Raw genomic sequence first — 8454 nt, 5'->3', positions numbered from 1 at the left:
TTTTCTCTTCTTTTGGAGGGGGGCTCGGTTACCGAGTGGTCTTTGTTGTAGTCCAACTAATGTATCACTAGTCTGTCAACTTCGAACTCCACACGTGGCAGGTGCATTCGACTCCAATCTTATTTGATTAGGTCTGTCAGTTTTCCTGCCGAAGGTCGGTGGTTCTCTCCGGCTTCCTCCATTAACAAAAACTGACCGCCACGAAATGGTCAATAGTGCTGAAATTGGCGTTAAACACCAACCATTCAATCAATCAATATTTCTTCGTTCTTTCGTTTTTATTTAATACATTTAGTGCTGATATGTTCTCATTTGTTTAAATCAACTTGATAGATTATTTTGGAACATCCCCTCAATGATGGATTGAGAATTATCTTACTATCGAACGATTCACATGCTGTAGTTTTATAAATTGTCCAAAAATGGCCTCCAAAAAGATATCGTACTCTTAATTCTTAAGTGTAGGCGGACATATGGAAACGCTGTGTTATATGTACGGACATATAATGATCTCAATGAAACGTATGATAAATGTTTAGAAATTAAAATTTTAAAAATATTGTCTGGAAGAAAAATGCAACGTAATCGTTAGATTTGTTTTGTCTAATATATCAAAGAAACTATCTTATAGTGACGTGTAATATACACCTGTTACAAGTAGAGAAAAAAAAACCTATTGAAAGTAAATAGATATTATAAAATTCAATGTTAATACCATAAAAACTGACGATTGATGTAAATTTCATTATTTGGTTGTAAGAAAACTACTCAAACTGATAAGTTTCACAAATAGGAACACATAAATGTTATCTGGTTTTGCTTTCATTTCAAAGGGCTCAATAAGATTTTGGTTGTTAGTTTCAAAGCGATTATGTAATTGAATTTTAATTGGAATTTATTACTTCCGAAATGAAATCGCAATCAAATACAGTCGTAAATTTTTTTTTACATCTTAAATCTGTCATTTTCAATTATGAAGGCAATAATTGTATCTGATATTAATTGTTGTTGAATTATACACCGTTTATTCTTAAACAGACACACCTTTTTGTGTACAAATAGATTTTAAAATTCTAAACCTTGTTTAATTGAAAACAGAATATTAGAATAATTCAAAGATCGAGATAATTTGGATAATATAAAAATAAGAACATTCAATGCAGAACAAAACGACAAAAAGGATGCCGATTACTTATAATTATCCTTACATACATATTTTGTCAAATAAAAACTACTCGAGTATCGGTATCAATGTAAGCTACGGAACCGTAACTCTAATGGTCCTTAAGATATCTTCTGATTTGTGCAGATCAAATAATATTATAAGGGCCATATTAAAGAGTCCTCACATTATCAAACACATGTCACAAGGACCATTAAAGCTACGGCCCAACAGCTATATCAAAGTAATATATTGCCATTACATAATATCCTGGTTTGCATGCAAATGCTCCTAGGGACTAGTACTTTAACGTTACAGATGGAGTGATGATTTTTTGTACAAGAAACTAATTCTGATTACCGTATGCGGTGCTGAAGATATATCTCTCGTTAGACCAAGACACATATAAAGTTGATATCTCTCGTTAGACCAAGACATATATATAGTTGTAACTTACTGCTTCCCTACCTATCATAAATTAGCATGCATACCCTTACACAATTTATGGACCTCTTTGATTAAAGTCCTTTCTTTTAAGCACCGTTAACACCCTGAACATTTCCCAATATAGTCTTCATTCTAAACGTGATGATTGTGAAATAAAATATATTAATATATGGATTTGCATTGTAGATATTATATATTATAGATAATAAAAGCGTGTTTCGAGACTATTTTATTGATAACAAACCATAGTGGAGGGTATGGTTTGGGGGTTTTTATTTTCTGAATTTTAAGGGCATTTTTTCTTTATCTTTATAAATAAAGTTTATTCGTTAAAATTCTCGTGGAAATGAATTTACATTTACATTTTCATGTAATAAGATGTATTCTTTATTCTGTACATCGTTGATTTCTGTAATCAGTATTATATTACCTAATTTTTAATGGTTCACCATTATTCTTTATACTTTTGTACCCAATTATTCTCTATTTTTTATATTTTTTGCTCAATTTTCCCTATTCATTATTTTGGGCCATTATTTTCTGTTCTGTAAACTCCATCCATACCCTAATCGTGTCTGTATACCAAGGAGATGAACAATTTATATTGAATTATCTTAATGCAATAATTAAAAAAAAACCTATTGATTGGTTTTTTTTCTGTTATATGTATTCACAAATTTCATAAACTTTGGACGATTTAGAACAAATCGTATAGATAGATGTCTGTTTATTACTGAAAACTGTAAGATACTCAGCCTTTATCATTTATATATAAATAGAAACTGTGACGATATAAGCAATAACCGGTTATAAGATACCTACAGTTGCAAATAGTGTCAATTCTGAATTAATGGCAAATCTTTCTTTGTTTTGTTTACACAATTTGAATTTTAGTTTTGGGATAGAGAAATTTGGTACCATCTCACGTACATGTATAACCCACCTCGTTCATATTATACTTCGGAGTTATCTACCTTTGAACGTGATAAAAATAAGAAGATGTGGGATGGTATACCGATCCGAAATCCGTGTAGGGATCCGAATCCCGTGGAGCACTTAATGAAAAGTTTGTAACGGTTCAAAGGTAAAATTTGGATCCGATTCCCACGGAGCATTATTCCTCCGTTGGAATCGGATCCAGATTTTACCTTCCAACCGTTACAAACTTTTCATTAATTGCTCCTCGGGATTCGGATCTCTCCTACAGAGACCAAAATGACGTATAAGTAAGACTCTTTTGAGAAAGGAATTAGAAAAAAGTAAATTAAGTAATAAATACATACAGGGGGAAATATCGTTACATTATCCCCGTAAAAAATATAAATAGAAAAAGCATATTCTGTGTAGAAAAAAACACCAAACAAACAAAAACAACAAGCAGAATTAAAAACATAACAAAATAGAAAATATAACATTTCATTGTATAACACATGTATAACAATGAAATGTAATATCTTCAGAAAAGTTTTCCGCTTGCATGCTACACGAAACATCCAAAGTAGAAGATAGAATAACATTTTAATGAGCTTCCGTGAATGGATTTTTGCCCAACATTTCGCCAGGTAAAACAGAAATTCAAACCATTGTGAAGTAGGATTGCACAGAATCTTCAATTATTTCTAATAAATAACTAGCTGACTTTGGTGAGTATTAATTATACAGATTTACTAATTCTTTTGTGAAAAATGGTAAAAAGGAATAAATGGATATGTGTGGGAAACGTCCAATGAACAGTAACTCAAAAACATACAAAAGACATATAGGAAGGTTTGGGTGGGGTTTACATTTTATAGAGAATATTGAACCAAAAAATAAAGAGTAGAGAAAAAATAGGCCAACAAATTAAAGAATTGAGAATACTGTTGTGCTAAAATATAAAGAATGGAGAATAACTGGCAAAAAATAAAATAAGAAAATAAAGTTTACTAGTGAATGGTTTTAAAAATGAAAAGAACACAGACCCTCACATGTAAGAAATAGTGAGTTATTTGTACATACCAGAAATCTGTAATCAACTTTTGAACCGTATAGTATCAATATTAGATCCTACATCTCCTTTTATTCATAACTAAAGATAACCACTGACAACGTATCTAGTATGGAACAGATACATAAACATACTGCCGGATTAAACTAGTTGGTATTCATTCGAACCATGCTACCTTTGAACGAAATTAAATCTATTTTTGGGAAAGGACAGAATTTTGAGATAGAAATCAATGTCCTGTAATTTGAAAGAATTCCACCCCACCCCACCCCTAAAAGATTTGAAAATAGAAATTATTTGAAAAGGTGATACCTGCCCAGTGGAAACCAGCTTTTCCAATCAGTGTACAAGTAAAATGAAATTTAGATATAAGATCAAAATTATACCTACAGTTGCAAATAGTGTCAATTCTGAATTAATGGCAAATCTTTCTTTGTTTTGTTTACACAATTTGAATTTTAGTTTTGGGATATAGAAATTTGGTACCATCTCACGTACATGTATAACCCACCTCGTTCCTATTATACTTCGGAGTTATCCTTAGGATTTCTGAACTGATAGGTATGAGAGTCGAAAGAGGGACCTCTTTTTAATCTGGTCTTTTTCCAATATTTAGGCGCCCTCTATCGGTCCTTCGGAAGGTTCTCGTCAGAAAACCCATACTCGCAGTTTTAATGTTTGTCTTCAAATCTCTTCTTATTTAATGTCTGAATATAAAATTGCAAAACAACACATCCAAACACGTAAAAAAGAAACCGGGATATATTAAGGGCATACGATACAGTAGAGGTATCTCGTTGAATTTTTCTTGAAGTTTTGATAGAAGGTCAATTTCTATGTGTTCTTTTGAAATATGCAAAGAGAAATATGTGAATATTTGAAGTAAAAACACTGAAATGTCAAAATTAAGGACTTTTAAGGAAAGAAGCAATACTTTTTAACGAACAGTCAGAATTTAACATGTTTTTTTTTGTAAAATGTTCCCTTGGCCCATTACATTAACATGCTGTAACAAGTTTAAGGTTATAAATTAAGAATTTAAATGAATAATAAAAAAAAATTGATATATTTTATAGGGGATCCGTAAAAAGTGTCCTAACTGAGTTTCCTAAATTTCAATTCAATAATTTTAACAATGCACAACGGAGTTTATTTTGTTCATCGTATATATATTTTGTTTCTCTTTGTATAGAGTAAAGAACCAGTTATGCACACACTTACACCTGTTATCCTCGTTTGTTTATGTGCATATGTAATTGGTTTATATTTACCTTGTTTGACTAATGAGTCAAAGAAAGAATTGGACGACTCAAGAACAGCTCTGACCGCTCTGGAAACATATCTTGGAAGTACAGTAAATACAATTGAGAGCGACATCCAGAAAACTCTCAATACCTTAAAGAGTCATTTAGGAACGTTAAAAAGTAATGTTGGGAGCAAAGTAAAGAATCTTGATGGTGACCTTAAGGTTTTGATGGGAGATTTCAAAAGTAAGTTTTAGCTTGGTACATTTGGTGAAAAATTATCAAACATTAAAGGTACAGAGAGGTGTATCAAAATAATTAACGACTTTCCTGAACAAACTCATCATAAATACCCGGATTTAAATTTTTAAAGCAAGACGCGCGGTTCGTCTACAAAAGACTCTCAGTATCACTCGAATAAAACAAGTTTAAAAGGTGAAATAAAGTTTGAAGTTGGAGAGCCTTGAGCACCCAAAATTCCGAAAGGTTTTGCCAATTATAGCTACGGTAATATGTTCCTAGTATAGACATATAGGTTCCACCACTGCATCAAGTGTGTTATGATATTTCTCCACTCGTGACAGTTACATATTAATAATTAAAGCGCGAGGCTTGTCGAGCTTTTTGAATAATTAAAATTTAACTGTTGAGAGTGGAGAAATATCGTACGAGTTATAGTAGTGGAATTTGTTTCTTTAATGATTTTCAGACGATATCTAAACAACGTTTATCCTTCTATTTCAAAGATTTGCAGAAAGTTGTGTTTTTTATATGTGACGTCATCAGGAATGATCGCCTTTTTTCATGACGTCACAATAGGAAATTCAGAAGAAACCAAGAAAATTTGACGTCATATTTAAATTTTGACCAATTATTTGCCGAGAACAAAGTTTTCTCCAGAGATGAGAAATATTTTTCTCACACCGATCGAGAAATGTGAAAAAGCATGAAAATTAGAGAAAATCCTTAGTATTTCGAAAAATTCGAAGTTTTATAACCAGTTAATTTATAGTTCTGACCATATCAATGATAATTCGTGCTAACACAGAAGTACCGACTACTGATTCGTGACCAAAATAAAAATCGCTGATTCAATGGTTTCGTGTAAGGTTATTTGTAGGTTAACATATTGCATATAAACCTTTTTTGTTGTTGAATATCATGTGTTGACTTTTTGATGTCATTGTGTCGTTTCGTTGCTGCCTCATTACGTATATCTCCTATCATTCGTTTAAAAATATCTTTTTTTTATTTTAGAAAAGAAGTGGTTGAAACATAACGGACACTGTTATTACTATTCTAACGAAAATAGTGATTGGTTTTCAGCAGAGGTAGGTCATCATTTATAGCTGACATTGATTTATAAAAAAAAAACTTTAGAGTCTAATCAAGTGTAACTTTTTGCAGAGGAACGCATTCTGTTTTTGATATTCCTTTTCACGCTAACTGAACGTTCGTTGACTGTAACTAGTCTTAATGAATACATGTAGTGTATTTGAACAGAATTTATTCACTTCATTACCTTTAACAATCACTTGGTCAATAAATGTCCGGGTTCCCTGAATGCACAAGGCAAATCCGATAATATATTACTTTGTTTAAATAACAATACATATATATACATATACCGATTAGAATATAGCAAAGTACTGTCGACTAATGTAATTGTAGAATTGGATGCCTCTTAATTGTGAAGAATGAATGTAAATCATGTTCTTAGTAAGGGATTATCCTATTATTTGGGTCTATTCACAGTTCAAAACAAAGAGTTTCTATAAATGAGTTGCAACTGCCCCGAAGCACATTTATCAGATTGAAAGGATTTATCACACAGTGATTGAAACTGACTAAAAAGTGAATTGTGAAACAAACAAAAATCTCAAAATAAGTTGAAGTGTACTGGTGCAGTAAAATTGGTACCGTGAATTTTATTATGAAAATATTAATAACTTCAAATTACTATAAAATTAAACAATACCAAAGCAATGCAAAAAAAAAAAAGAAAAAAATCTTTCAGATAAAAAATAACCTAAATCTTTAGCTTTCCAAAACTTTGATTACTTGATCAGCGGTTGGGGAGAATAGTTATTTCCAATACAATTATTCCGATAAAAAAACAGGAATTAAATTTTAAACATATTAAAAACTTTTAAGGGCATTATTTTTGAGCATTTCCCTGACATAATGAAACAGTATTTGATGTAAAAAGCCGGACCAAATTATTGGCTGTGAAATAAAATTTAGTTGTAACTCTGATGTATTAATTGATTTAAACTGTAAATAAAACAGGATAATTCCTCACTAAAATATTACATGATTTACATTCATACTCACAATCAGGAAACATACAATTCCTACCTTTTTTTTCTACTGTTATGTCACCTAATATCTATAACGCATTTTTTAAAAAATATTTCCCAAATGATAAGAAAGTCCTCACATCACTAAAACTTATCCATAAATGACATGCCGAAAAAGGAAGTCATGCATCAATTATAAACATTGCACTGACAATGAAACTAATTCTTGAATATATCATTTGAGCCTTGAGCACTTTACAATAAAGTTTGTAAGAGAATGATAATCCCTTACTTCATGATAAGTACTCGCTAACGCTCGTACTTATTCATGAAGAAAGGTATTATCATTCTCTTACATATACGAAGAACCTTATTCATTATTTTTAAACTGTTCGGGGGAAAATTAACAATCAATAAACTAAACTCATTAATTACTGTTGGACAAAAGTGCTCCGGAAAATATTACATCGTAATACATCCTGTTAAAAGAAACTAACCATCAAATAGAATAAAAATCTCACTTAAAGCGAGAGACTCGAAAACATCAACTAATGTAAAGTGGCAGAGTATATATATAAGTCATATGCAACATTACAGGCAAAGAAGTGTCATCATAGAACAACGTCTTAGCTGTAACTTGTAAACTAAGATTTCCTCGCAAACGAAAGCATGACAGGTTCTTAAACATGCATCAATATATTGGTGTATTCAACATGTATCCTTATAAAACGTTTGAAAACAGTAAAGACAAAATAACACACACAGATAGAGCAAAACAAAAGAAATATCCATAATTGCGAAGATTTTAAAATGAAGAAATTTGCAGGCTTTTTAGAACATAGTACATCCGACCGTGTTCAGTATAGATAGCATCTGGCGCCCACGATCAATTCAAACTGCCTCTATGATTAGCATCATTGCACTCTGATATTCAAAATGCACAACGGGGCCATTCTAAACAAATTTCAAAACATATTTCACTAAATGGGTAAATTTAATGACTTTTCTGTTATCATTTCTTCAGGGACATATACGTACACTCCTTTTATTCATAAAAGTAACAAATTGATGTGACCCATATTTGACTAGCACCATAGTGAAACTTAAGCTTTCGGAAATATTATTGTATCTACTCATACCTCTTGTTTTTCGTTGTAGCGTCGATGCAGAGAAATTGGTGGATACATCGTAAAAGTAGATAATTCTTCCGAAAACACATGGATTTCTGATAACAAACCAAAAAGTACATGCATGACTTTAATTTTCCTTAACAGTTGTATTGTTGTAGGTTATGATTAACTTGAAAATCTATCT

The 8454-nt window shown here is 31.3% G+C and overlaps 1 long non-coding RNA gene across 2 annotated transcripts in view; it reads left to right on the top strand.

Moving 5' to 3' along the window:
- Nucleotides 1-3151: 3151 nt before the first annotated feature.
- LOC127732137 (uncharacterized) overlaps nucleotides 3152-8454 on the top strand; it is a 31335-nt gene continuing 26032 nt past the window's right edge. For both annotated transcript variants that reach the window (XR_007996074.1, XR_007996073.1), the window contains exons 1-4: nucleotides 3152-3252; nucleotides 4789-5086; nucleotides 6098-6171; nucleotides 8299-8383. This is a non-coding gene — a long non-coding RNA (uncharacterized LOC127732137). The remainder of the gene's footprint in view (nucleotides 3253-4788; nucleotides 5087-6097; nucleotides 6172-8298; nucleotides 8384-8454) is intronic.

This window comes from Mytilus californianus, unplaced genomic scaffold (genome assembly GCF_021869535.1).
Source record: "Mytilus californianus isolate M0D057914Y unplaced genomic scaffold, xbMytCali1.0.p SCAF_22, whole genome shotgun sequence".
NCBI classification, from domain to species: Eukaryota; Metazoa; Mollusca; class Bivalvia; order Mytilida; family Mytilidae; genus Mytilus; species Mytilus californianus.
Note: the sequence above shows the minus strand (reverse complement) of the source record. Positions and strands in the feature narration are given on the sequence as shown.